This window comes from Loxodonta africana, chromosome 4 (assembly GCF_030014295.1).
Source record: "Loxodonta africana isolate mLoxAfr1 chromosome 4, mLoxAfr1.hap2, whole genome shotgun sequence".
Taxonomy (NCBI): domain Eukaryota; kingdom Metazoa; phylum Chordata; class Mammalia; order Proboscidea; family Elephantidae; genus Loxodonta; species Loxodonta africana.
In genome coordinates, this window is record NC_087345.1 from 139,313,945 (window position 1) to 139,327,983 (window position 14,039).

General features: G+C 38.4%; 1 long non-coding RNA gene across 3 annotated transcripts in view; it reads right to left on the reverse strand.

Annotated features, from left to right (window-relative positions):
* Positions 1 to 481: 481 nt before the first annotated feature.
* LOC104845960 (uncharacterized) overlaps positions 482 to 14,039 on the reverse strand; it is a 43,945-nt gene continuing 30,387 nt past the window's right edge. The window contains exons 4-5 of one of the 3 annotated variants that reach the window (XR_010321939.1): positions 1,818 to 2,056; positions 482 to 895 (exon numbers count right to left, since the gene is read on the reverse strand). This is a non-coding gene — a long non-coding RNA (uncharacterized LOC104845960). Of the gene's footprint in view, positions 896 to 1,692; positions 2,057 to 12,232; positions 12,322 to 14,039 lie in introns of those variants that run through there. The other 2 variants (XR_002785911.2, XR_010321938.1) reach the window with 2 other exon arrangements.

Below are 14,039 nucleotides of genomic sequence, written 5' to 3' on the forward strand. Positions count from 1 at the left end.
GTTATTGACTAAGTAAATGCATTCAACTGTGTGGATCATAACATTTTATGGATAACATTGTGGAGAATGAGAATTCTAGAACACTTAATTGTGCTCATGAGGAACCTGCACATAGACCAAGAGGCAACTGTTTGAACAGAACGAGGGGATACTGTATGGTTTAAAATCAGGAAAGATGTATGTCAGGGTTGTATCCTTTCACTATAATTATTTGATCTGTATACTGAAGGAAATAATCCGAGAAGCTGGACTAAATGAAGAAGAACCTGGCATTAGGGTTGGAAGAAGACTCTTTAACAACCTGTGATATGCAAATGACACAAACTTGCCTGGGGAAAGCAAAGAGGCCTTGAAGCACATACTAATGAAAGATCAAAGACTACAGCCTTCAGCATAGATTACAACTAAAATCCTCACATCTGGACCAATAAGCAACATCATGATACACGGAGAAAATTTTGAAATCGTCGAGCATTTCGTTTTACTTGGATCCACAATCAACACTCATGGAAGCAGCAGTCAAGAAATAAAATGATGTATTGCATTGGGCAAATCTGTTCCAAAAGACCTCTTTAAAGTGTTGAAAAACAAGGATGTAACTTTGAGGTCTAAGGTGTGCCTGGCTCAAGCCATGAAATTTGCAATCACCTCACATGCTTGCGAAAGCTGGACAATGAATGAGGAAGGCCAAAGAAGAATTGATGTCTTTGAATTATGGTGTTGGTGAAGAATATTGAATATACCATGGATTGCCTGAACAAATCCGTCTTGAAAGAAGTACCGCCAGAATGCTCCTTAGAAGTGAGGATGGCAAGACTTCGTCTCACATACTTTGGACATGTTATCAGGAGGGGCCAGTTCTTGGAGAAGGATATCATTCTTTGCAAAGCAGAGTCTGTGAAAACGGAAAGACCCTTAAGGAAATGGATTGACACAGTGGCTGCAATGATGGTGCAGGACTGGGCAGTGTTTCGGTCTGCTGTACATAGGGTTGCTATGAGTTGGAACCAACTCAACAGCACCTAACAGCAACAAACATATACCCTATTTAGGTTTTGTCTCCCAATAAACTTTATAAATTCCTTGAAGGAAAGAACAATGTTTTCTATTTCCCTCAGTCTGCCACAGTATCTATCCCAATGTTTTATACACATAAGGAACTCAACAAGTATTTGATGTATGATCATGTAATTAAGGTAATATGCCCCTTATCCTGGGGTCAGTAACAAAAGTCTTACTGTCAGATTGTTGTGGACATATATAGAGATTTCTTTGCCTTCCTGAGTTTCCATACTGGAGTAACTCAGGCAACTGTTGGAGTGTGTATGTTGTGGGGAATAGACATAGTACAGTGATGGTGGTTGGTGAGAGGTAGTATAAGGGGGAGGCCCTGGTGCTGTAGTGGTTAAGTGCTACAGCTGCTAATCAAAGGGTTGGCAGTTCAAATCCATCAGGTGCTCCTTGGAAACTCTATGGGGCAGTTCTACTCTGTCCTACGGGGTCACTATGAGTTGGAATCGACTCGACAGCACTGGGTTTTTTTTTTTTTTTTTAGTATAAGGGGGAGTGGGATTACAAATAATGGTCTGTCCAGTTTTCTTCTGGTCAAGTGCTCACACAGAATCCTAGGGAATGTTTATCAGTTTCTTCAAAATGATGTATTCAACTTATACCAAACTCGCAGACTGATGATTTGGTTTTGGTTTTCCTTGTTTTATTCAACTAATCTCAGTCCATCATTCACACATATAGAGCCTTTCTTCATGGGTTAGTCAGGACTCTTAGTTGCAAGTAACAGAAAACCAACTTAAACTGACCTGTGCAAAAGCAAAACAGAGAAGCAATTCACTGGCTCTGAGTGTTAGAGCTCCTAAGGTTCGGGCAAGGCTGGGTCCACGGTCATCAGCTTGTTTGCTCATGCTCTCCATCTTCCTGAAACTTTACTGGCTCTGCTTTATCCTGCCTTGGCATTTTTCTCAGAAGGGTTCTCTCCATCTGGCAGGAAGGTGTCCCTTGGAAGCTCCTTTTGCCTCTTATTTTCTATTCGACATAAATTCTAGAAAACAAGACAACTATCAGGAACTTGACCAAATTCTACTTAGCATTCTGCTGATAAGAATAATTGTCTAATTTCAGGCTGAAGCTAATTTCTTTTTAGGGTAGAAAATGTGGAGATACCTTTAGAGACTAAACTTTCATACATCACAGCATCTCCTCACCACAAATTCTGGAAATTCTAATCTCACTAACATGCACCTCCTATTCAGGTGACAAACGCCTAATCCTGTCTGTTGCTGTAAGGGAATGTAGCCTGTTAACATCTGTGGAATGATTGGGAAAAGATAGTGTCTTGGGACTCATCTGCCAAAACTTCCCGGCATGCCTTTTCTTTTCTACTTCCACCTTTGCTTTTGGTTCTCTCAAGCCCACTGCAAAAGGCCTGGTGCTGTTGGGTGGCCCATCCTGAGAGAAGACCTAGATTGGCAGGTGTAGTTGAGCCTTATGGTGTCCAGGGCATAGGCTAGAACACGCAATCTGAGCCTTTTCTTCAGTTGACCTCAGCACTCCCGCAACACTTCCAATATTAAGACATGAATCTCCACCATGAGAATAAAGCTAGAAAGCAGGGTGCCTTCACAAGCTCACCTCAGCTCAAAGACGAGATTTGGAAGTTCTTTATCCCCTCTACCTTCAGTTCCTCTGTGGCTACTGCTCTATCATCCCCCAAAACTTTTTGGGTCAGGGATGGGAAGAGAAGTGGAAAGGCCCAGAGACTGGCACGCCTTATAATATAATGTTCTAGCAAGAACTCCAAGGAATCTAAGAATTCTAATCCAAACCTGGCCAACATTATGAAAATATATTTGTTAAAGTAGGTTGATGTAAGTTATTTTATTTAACAGTATATTAGCTTAATTTATAAATTTAAATATTAAGTCAAAAATTTACTTCTTTACTGTATTCATGCCTTGGGCCCCACAAATATTAGAGGCAGGCTGGCCTTTCTCTCTTCTTTTCTCACTAACTCTGCTGAGCTGCTGTCCCAGGCACCCTCATAAGAAGAAAGGGACTCAAAGCCTTTATTTTGCCCAATCAAGTCTTGAATTTGTTTCAGCTACACATTTCACATAGAGGAATCACTTGATAGACCCACACTCTAACTAGCACTGACAGTTTGGAAAAGAGTATGATGTGATAAGTGTATTTAGGTCTCGCGTGAAAAGGAAAAAAAAGTTCTGTCAGTGTTGGCTAAGAATAGAAAGTCTCATCTGCAGCTGCGAGAAACCTAGGTACCATAAGTAGTGGTAGGCAAAAAGAATGAGAGTCACCTTAATAATCACCTTGTGGAGGAGCTCACAGAGCTCTGCATTCGTTGCCATATCAGGTACCTGAGAGGTGAAATGAGTTACTTGAAAATGAGGAAACAGAAGCACAAATAAGTGAAGTATTTGTTGTCAGATGCCACTGAGTCAGTTCCAACTCATAGTGACCCTATGTACAACAGAACAAAACACTGCCTGGTCCTGTACCATCCTCACAATCATTTCTATGTTTGAGCCCACTGTTGCAGCCACTGTATTAGTTCATCTCCTTGAGGATCTTTCCTCTTTCCCTGACCTTCTACTTTACCAAGCATGATGTCCTTCTTCAAGGACTGGTCCCTCCTGATAACCTGTCCGAAGTACGTGAGATGAAGTCTCATCATCCTCACTTCTAAGGAGCATTCTGGCTGTACTTCTTCCAAGACAGATTTGTTTCTTCTTCTGGCAACCCATGGTATATTCAATATTCTTCACCAACACCATAATTCAAAGGCATCAATTCCTCTTGGGTCTTTCTTATTCATTGTCCAGCTTTCACATGTATATGAGGTGATTAAAAATACCATGACTTGGGCAGGTGCACATGAGTCTTCAAAGTGAAATCTTTGCTTTTTAACACTTTAAAGAGGTCTTTTGCAGCAGATTTGCCCAATGCAATACCTTGTTTGATTTCTTGACTGCTGCTTCCAAGGGCGCTGATTATGGATCTAAGTAAAATGAAATCCTTGACAACTTCAATCTTTTCTCCATTTATCATCATGTTGCTTATTGGTCCAGTTGTGAGGATTTCTGTTTTCTTTATGTTGAGATATAATCCACACTGAAGGCTGTAGTTTTTGATCTTTATCAGTAAGTGCTTCAAGTTCTCTTTGCTTTCCCCAAGCAAGGTTGTGTCATTTACATATTGCAGGTTGTTCATGAGTCTTCTTCCAATCCTGATGCCAGGTTCTTCTTCATATAGTCCAGTTTCTCAGATTATTTGTTCAGCATACAGATTGAATAAGTATGGTGAAAGGATACAACCCTGATGCATACCTTTTCTGATCTTCACCCATGCAGTATCCCCTTGTTATGCTGGAGCAACTGCATTTGGTCTATGTTTTTTTTTTTTCCCCCACAGGTTCTGCATGAACACAATTAAGTGTTCTGGAATTCCCATTCGTTACAATGTTATCCATAATTTGTTATGATCCACACAGACCAATGCCTCTGCATAGTCAATAAAACACAGGTAAACATCTTTCTGATGTTCTCTGCTTTCAGCCAAGCTCTATCTGACATCAGCAGTGATATGCCTCATTTCACATCCTCTTCTGAATATGCCTGAACTTTCTAGCAGTTCCCTGTTGATGTACTGCTGCAACCATTTTTTAAATTATCTTCAGCATAATTTTATTTTCATGTGATATTAATACTGTTTGATAATTTCTACATTCCATTGGGTCACCTTTCTTGGGAATAGGCATAATTATGGATCTCTTCCAGTCAGTTGGTCAGGTAGCTCTCTTCCAAATTACCTGGCATGGATGAATGAGCGTTTCCAGTGGTGCATCTGTTTCTTAAAACGTTTCAATTGGTATTCCGTCAATTCCTGGAGCCTTGTTTTTCACCAATGCCTTCCTTCGGTGTAGCTTGGACATCTTCCTTCAGTACCATTGGTTCTTGATCATATGCCACCTCCTGAAAGGGGTGAAAACTGACCAATTCTTTTTGGTACAGTGACTCTGTGTATTCCTTCCATCTTCTTTTGATGCTTCCTGCGTCGTTCAATATTTTGCCCATAAAATATATCAATATTGCAACTTGAGGCTTGAATTATATCTTCAGATCTTTTAGCTTGAGAAATACTAAACATATTCTTCCCTTTTGGTTTTCTAACTCCAGGTCTTTGCACATTTCATTATGATACTTTGTCTTTTTGAGCCACTCTGTGAAATATTCTGTTCAGCTATTTTACTTCATCATTTCTTCCTTTTACTTTAGCTACTCTATGTTTAAGAGCAAGTTTCAGTCTCTTTTGACATTGATTTTAGTCATTTCTTTTTTTTTTTTTTTTTCTGTCTTTTTAGTGACCTTTTGCTTTTTTCATGTATGATGTCCTTCCACATTTGTCTGGTCTTTGGTCATTAGTGCTAATGCTTCAAATCTGTTCTTGAAATGATCTCTAATTTCAGGTGGGAGTTACTTAAGGTTGTATTTTGGCCCTTGTAGACTTGTTTTAACTTTCTTCAGCTTCAGTTTGAACTTCCATATGAGCAACCAATGATCTTTCCCACAGTTGCCCCCTTGCCTTGTTCTGATTGTCGATATTGAGCTTCTTCATTTTCTTTTTCCACAGATGTTGTTGATTTGATTCTGCATATTCCATCAGGTGAGGTCCATGTTTTATAATTGCCATTTATGTTGTTGAAAAAAGTTATTTCCAATAAATAAGTCATTTGTCTTGCAAAACTCTATCATGTGATCTCTGGCATCATTTCTATCACCAAGGCCATATTTTTCTGCTACTGATCCTTCTCCTTTATTTCTCAGTTTCACATTCCAATCACCAATGATTATCAATGCATCCTGATTGCATGTTTGATCTATTTCACACTGCAGAAGTTGGTAAAAATTTTCAATTTCCTCATCTTTGGCATTAGTGGTTGGTGCATAAATTTGAATAATTGTTGTATTAACTAGTCTTCCTTTTAGGTGTATAGATATTACCCTAGCACTGACAGCGTTGTATATTAGGATAAATCTTGAGATATTCTTTTTGAGAATGAATGTGAGGCCATTCTTCTTCAATTTGTCATTCCTGGCATAGTAGACCATATCATTGTCTAATTCAAAATGGCCAATAGTAGTCCATTTCAGCTCACTAACACCTAGGATATTGATGTTTATTAGTTCTATTTCATTTCTGATGACTTCCCATTTTCTTTGATTCATACTTCATACATTCCAAGTTCTGATTATTAATTGATGTTTGCAGCTGTTTCTTCTCGTTTTGAGTCATGCTGCATCAGCAAATGAAAGTCCTGAAGGTTTTGCTCTATTCATGTCATTACGGTCTACTCTACTTTGAAGTGGCAGCTCTTCCCTAGTCGTGTTTTGAGTGCCTTTCAACTTGAGGGACCCATCTTCCAGACAATGTTCTGCTGCTATCCATAAGGCTTTCATTGGCCAATTTTTGCAGGAGTAGATCACCAAGTTCTTCTTCCTAGTCTGTCTTAGTCTGGAAGCTCCACTGAAACCTGTCCACCATGGGTGACCCTGGTGATGTTTGAAATACTGGTGGTATAGTTTCCAATATCACAGCAACATGCAAGCCACCACAGTATGATAAACTGACAGATAATTGGCATTTATGATATGTGAAGTATATCTCAATTTAGAAAATAAGTCAAGTACCTTGACTAAGGTTATAATATATGGCCATAAGATCATAATATATAGTGAGGGCCAGATATATAATTTGCAGGCCCCAGTACAAAATGAAATGTGGGGTCCTTTGTTTAAATATTATGAAGAATTTCAAGACGGTGACAGCAGAGCATTAAACCAAGTGCAAAACCCTGTGCAATCAATCACAGGGCCATGAAGCCAGCAGTGTACATGGTGCAGGTGAAACAGACATAGATCTCAGGCCTCCTGGCTCCAATCAAATATGTGGATGTCTCAAGCAGATCAGTGATTCTCAAACTGGGACACACAAATTTCTGGGGTTCATCTGATATATTTTTGTGGGTTTTTTTTTTTTTTTTTTACTTTACTCTCATCACTCAATTTTGAGCAATACTGGGACATCTCTCCTATCAAAAGTCAGTGCCCCCTTATCCACTGCTGGTGGGAATGTAAAATGGTACAGCTATTATAGAAAACATTTTTGCAGTTTCTCAAAAAGTTGAACATATCGTCTTATACCATATACAAAAACAAATTCAAAACGGATTATAGACCTAAATGTGCAAACTGAAACCATAAAATTCTTAGAGGAAAATGCAGGGGCAATGTTGTCGGGCCTAGCTTTTAACAATGGAATATCTAATATAATAACAAAAGCACAATCAACAGAAGACAAAATAGATAAGTGGGACCTCATAAAAATTAAAAACTTTCGTTCATCAAAAGACTTTACCAAAAAAGTGAAAAGATAAGCTACTGACTGGAAGAATATCTTGGAAATCACACATTCAATAAGAATTTAGTAACTAAAATACAACTAAAACTTCAACAACTTACCACAAAATGACCGACAACCCAATCATAAAATGGGCAAAAGACTTGAATAAACATTTCATGAAAGGGGACATTCAAATGACCACCATATGTATGAAAAGATACTCAATGTCATTAGCCATCAGAGATATGCATTTCAAAACCACAATGAGATACCATTTCACTCCCACTAGGATGGCTAAGATAAAAATAATAATAATAATAGCAAATAATGGTGAAGGCCATGCTCATATATATGTAGACTAAACACTGTGAAAACGACAATTCTACCCAAAGCAATCTACAAATACAAAGCAATCCTGATCCAAATACCAAAAGCATCCTTTAACGAGAAGGAAAAACTAACCATTAACTTTATACGAAAAGGAAAGAGATCTCAGAACCTACTATACAGGTACAGTAGTCAAAACAGCCTGCTTCTGGCACAACGACAGACAATGACCAATGGAACAGAATCAAGAACCCAGATGTAAATCCATCTATCCACTGCCACTTCATCTTTGACAAAGGCCCAAAGTCCATTAAATGGGGGAACGGTAGTCTTTTTAACAAATGGTGCTGGCAAAACAGGATGTCCATCTGTAAAAAAATGAAACAGGATCCATAAAACTGATTCAAAAGAGATCAAAGACCTAAATATAAAACCAAATACTATAAAGATCTGGAATTAAAAATAGGGTCAATACTAGGGGCCCTAATATATGGCATAAACAGGACATAAACCATAACTAACAATACATAAACAACAGAAGATAAGCTAGATAACTGGGATTTTCGGAAAATTAAATACTTATGCCCATCAAAAGAATTTACCAAAAGTGTAAAAAGAGAACCTACAGGTTGGGAAAAAATGTTTGGCTGTGACATATCCCACAAAGGTCTGATTTCTAAAATTTATCAGAAAATCCAATACCTCTACAACAAAAAGGCAAGTAATCCAATTAAAATATGGGCAAAGGATATGAACAGACACTTCACTAAAGAAGACATTCAGGCAGCTAACAGACACACAAGGAAACACTCACAATCACTAACCATTGCTGTTGTTAGGTGCCTTGAGTCAATTCTGACTCATAGTGACCGTATGTACAACAAAATGAAACACTGCCCAGTCCTTGTTTCTAAGAAGCATTCTGGCTGTACCTCTTCCAAGACAGATTTGCTCATTCTTTTGGCAGTCCATGGTATATTCAACATTCTTCACCTACACCGTAACTCAAAGGTGTCAATTCTTCTTCAGTCTTCCTTATTCATTGCCCAGCTTTCACAGGCATATGAGGCGATAGAAAACATCATGGCTTGGGTCAGGGTCACCTTAGTCCTCAAAGTGACATCATTGGTTTTCAACAATGTAAAAGGTCTTCTGCAGCAGATTTGCCCAATGCAGTGTGTCATTTGACTTCCTGACTGCTGCTTCCATGAGCGTTGATTGTGGATCCAAGTAAAATGAAATCCTTGACAACTTCAACTTTTCTGTGTTTATCAATGATGTTGCTTATTTGGTTCAGTTGTGAAGATTTCTGTTTTCTTTATGTTGAGGTGTAATCCACACTGAAGGCTGTAGTCTCTTTGATCTTTATCATTATCAGTAAGTGCTTCAATTCCTCTCCACTTTCAGCAAGCAAGGCTGTGTCATCTGCATAATGCAGGTTGTTAATGAGTCTTCCTCCAAGCCTGATGCCAGGTTCTTCTTCATACAGTTCAGCTTCTTGGATTACCTGCTGAGCATATAGACTGAATAAGTATGGTGAAAGGATACGACCCTTACACACGCCTTTCCTGACTTTAAACCACGCGGTATACCCTTGTTCTGTTCGAATGACTGCCTCTTGATCTATGCACAGGTTCCTTGTGAGCACAATTAAGTGTTCAGGAATTCCCATTCTTCACAATATTATTTATAATTTGTTATGATTCACACAGCTGAATGCCTTCATGTAGTTAATAAAACACAGATAAACATCTTTCTCATATTCTCTTCTCTTAGCCAGGATCCATCTGACATCAGGAATGATATTTCTCATTCCATTTACGTTGTTGAAAAAATGCATTTGCAATGAAGAAATTGTTGGTCTTGCAAAATTCTATCATATGGTCTGTGGCATCGTTTCTGTTTCCAGCTTTCAAATTCCAATTACCAGTAATTATCATTGCATCCTGATTGCATGTTCAATCAATTTCAGACTGCAGGAGTTGGTAAAAGTCTTCAATTTCTTCATTTTTGGCCTTAGTGGTTGGTGCATAAATTTGAATAACAGATGCAATAACTTGTCTTTCTTGTAGGCATATGGGTATTATCCTACCACTAACAGCGCTGTACTTCAGGACAGACCTTGAAATGTTCTTTCTGACAATGAACATAACACCATTCCTCTTCAATTTGTCATTCTCGGTACAGACATATCCTTGTGTGATTCAAAATGGCCAATACCGGTCTATTTCAGCTCACTAATGCCTAGGATGGGGTCCTGGCAGTGCAGTGGTTAAGCATTTGGCTGCTAACCAAAAGGTCAGCAGTTTGAATTCACTTCATGGATGAACCTTGAGAACACCATACTGAGTAAAATAAGTCAGTTGCAAAAAGTCTAATACTGTATGATCTCACTTATATGAAATAAGCAAAAATACAGACACCAAAATTATTAGTGGTCACCAGAAGTGAGAGGGATGGGCGAAGAGGAAGTTTTTTTGTTAGGTGTCACTGAGTTTATGTTACTGGTGGTGGAATGATTTGGAAAAGGATAGTGAGAATGGTTACACAACTTGAAGAATGTATTCAATACCACTGTCACTGAATTGTATATGTAGAAATTGTTGAGATGATGCATGTTTTGTTAAGCCTATTATAACCAATCTAATAATAAAAATTGAAAGTCAGTGCCTCCACAAAGGAGCAGATTCAGGTTTTATGAGGCCTGGAGCCTCTGTAATTTGGCTGTCCCCTTTAAGAAAAAGAACACAAAATTACAAAGAAAAATTTGGTCTTGACACAGAAAACACAGGGTGGAAAGGAGAAGCGTGCTGTCACACTACAGGGAGAGCAACTAGGGTCACATAACAACGTGTGTATAAATTTTTGTATGAGAAACTAACTTGAACTGTAAACTTTCACTTAAAGCACAATAAAAGAAAAGAAAAAAAAAAAATTGCTCCTGAAAGGAGCCCTTGCAAGTGAGGAGCCCTGAAACTTCAGCTTCAATAGTTTCATGATAAAATTTTCTCTTCCTGCACCTGGGTCAAAAACGGCATCTCCTCTGAACTTCTCTAGGACTTTGCTCTTTTGGTAAGCCCTCCCTTTCCTACATGATTAATCTCGCTCCATCAATTATCATTCTCATATTCAAACTAAAAAGCTCTAATAACATGTCTTTACCACCCCACCCACTTTGATTCATCATCTCTAAGTACCTTCCTTTTCTCTAACCTCCTTGAAAGACTTAAGTCTTCTTATCCTGCTTCTTCACCAAGAGTGTCCATTCACTCTTCATTCTGTTACTATCTTCTGTTCTTACCCCTCCACTGAAAAATTGCTTTTGTCATGTTTATCTACAACACATGGCTTGCTTGTTGCTTGAACCCATGAGTTCTGTCTGACCTCCCAGCAGAATTTGTCAAAGCTGGCAACTCTCTCTTTCTTTAAGCTCTTTGGTGCTGTTGTTGGATGCTATCGAATCAATTCCAATGCATAGCAACCCCATGTGACAGATTAGAACTGACCCATAGGGTTTTCTAGGCTGTAATCTATACATTAGCAGATGTCCATGTGTTTTTCTGCAGAGCTGATGAGTGGGTTTGAACAGCCGACCTTTCAGTCAGCAGCTGAGCACTTAACCACTGAGCCACCAGGGCTGCTTTCAAGTTCCTTACTTGGCTTCAATGACACCACAGTCTCAAGTTTTCCTCTTAGGTCTCTGATTGTTCCCTTTGCTTTTCTTTGCAGGCCCCTCATCTTCTACCCAAACTCTAACAGTACTTACGATATGTGAATTAACTAACCTAAACAGTGCCTAGTCTTTGGGCCCCCTTCTCTATCTACACTCTCTCCTTAACACCGTGACTTTAAATACCACTTATATGCAGAGAATCAAAACATTTCTCATTCTGATCTGGCTTAAACCTCTTCTCTGAGCTCCAATCTCAGATCACTACCTGACATTGTATTTTCCACCAGGATGTCTCCAGTTATCTCAAACTTAATAAGTCCAAAACTGGGCTTGGGATTCTCTCCACCACCCCAAAGCCAATTCTTCTCTTGTTTTACTCATTTCAAAAAATATCATCATATAACCTTTTCCCAAAGCCAGAAATGTGGGAACCATCCTTAATTCATCAGCAGATCCTATAGAACCAACCCAGCCCAACTAGTCCATCATATCTAAACTCCAGCAATACAGTCCTCACTGGTCTTCTCACTTACTCTGTCATTTCTCCTCCCATCCATTTTTCGTGAAGCAGCCAGGCAGTAGCATTCCATAGAAATATAATGCAGGCCACATATATAATTTTAAATTTTCTAGCAGCCACATTAAAACACTAAGTAGAAATGGGTGAAATTAATTTTAATAGTATGTCTTATATAACCCAATATATCCAAAATATTGAACATGTAATAAATATAAATTATTAATGAGACATCCTATATTTTTTGTACTACATCTTTGAAATCTGATTATATTTATACTTACGGTGTATCTCAATTAAGACTTGCCACATTCCAAGTGCTCAATAGTCACATGTGAGTAATGGCTACCGTATTCTGCAGAGCCCGAGTGATCTTTCAAAAAAAGTAAGTTGGGTTAGGTCATCACCTGCTTAAAACTTTTCAGTGGCTTCATGGTGTACTTGGAACAAAACCTAACCTCCTTAACAAGAACTACAAGCTACAAGCAGATCCATGATCTAGCCTTATCTTACAACATCTTCTTGAGCCCTTTTTCTTTTTATTCACTGAGCTACAGCCATCTTGGCCTCTTTTCACATCAAGCCTCTAAGAACACATCAAGTTTCTGTCTCTATATATGTCATGGCAAGCTCTTTGCTATTCTCAAATTTCAGCTTAAATATTATCTCCTCGACAGGCCTTCCCTGCCTATATCTAAGAAGGCCTGTCTATGTTATTATTTATCACACTATTCTGTTTATTACCTTCATAATTCTTTTCTCAGTGTGTAATTATATATTTATTTATCTATCAGTTCATTGTCTGTCTCTCCCATTAGGCCGTAAGTTTCATGAAGGCAGGGATTATCTCCAGTATTGCATACTGACCTGGTGCTTACTGGCACTCAGTAAATATCTGTTGAATAAATGAATGTCTGAGGCCTCTTTCTCAACTAGGAAATGAATGGATTTCAGTAGAGCTATGCATTAAATTACAATCCAAAAAATATACAATAAAATAAATACATCATGGCTAGAGGAGATTCTTTCTCTTTAACTGTGGAAAGTTTTGAAAGTAGGCAAAGCTGGATTTGGTTTGTTCTTATATTTCTTTTTGAAGAAATATTATTCATTCTGCAAATAAGGCAATTTCCTTGAAAAAGTTTTATTAAGGGGAGTGACACCTCTGGGAATTCCCAAATTTTAATAAATTGGTTCCACAAAAGTTAAAGTCTATCTCTGTAAGACAGAACCAGATTATTCCAGAAGCCTCTGTGGCTTTGGGGAAATGTAGTTGGAAGATGAATAAATGTTATTGATTATGCCAACCTAGAGTGATTACTAATAAATTCACTCATTTATTCAACAAATATTTATTAGTGCCTTTAAAACAAGGACTGTTCTAGGCCCTGGGCATACAGTAGTAAACAAAACAGATGAAAAAAAAAAACCTGCCTTCAAGAAGTTTACCTTCTAGTCTGGGGAAACAGATAATAAGAAACTAAATAAAACACAAAGCTTGCTATATGGTGATAAGTTCTAGGAAGAAAAATAAAGCCAGGTATAGGGGTAGGGAATATAGGGCTTACAATTTTAGATAGGGTAACCAGAAAAAGCCCCTGGTCACTGAGAAGGTAACATTTACATAAAGAGCTGAAGGAGGTGAGAGAGCACACCACGAGACTATCTGAGGTGAGTGTTCCATGCATTGAGGGCATAGCAAGGAGAGTGAATGACAAAGAGAGAAGTTGAATATGAGGTCACAGATGCTGGGGGTTGGTGGACAGATCATGTAGAACCTGAAGTAGGCCATGGTAAGGGCTTTGGTTTTTACTTTGAGTGAGGTGAAACGCTTCCGCTACAAGCAGACGAGTAGCATGGTCTGACTTACTTTTTTGGGGGTGAAAATATACACAACAAAACTTATACCACTTCGACAATTTCTACACTTACAATTCAGTGACATTGGTTACATTCTTCAAGTTGTACCACCTTTCTTGACAACCTTTTCCAAACTATTTCACCATCATTAACACAAACTCACTGCCCCTCAAGCTTCTCATCTATCTTTTTGAGTTGCTATTGTCAATTTGATCACATATAGATAGTTCT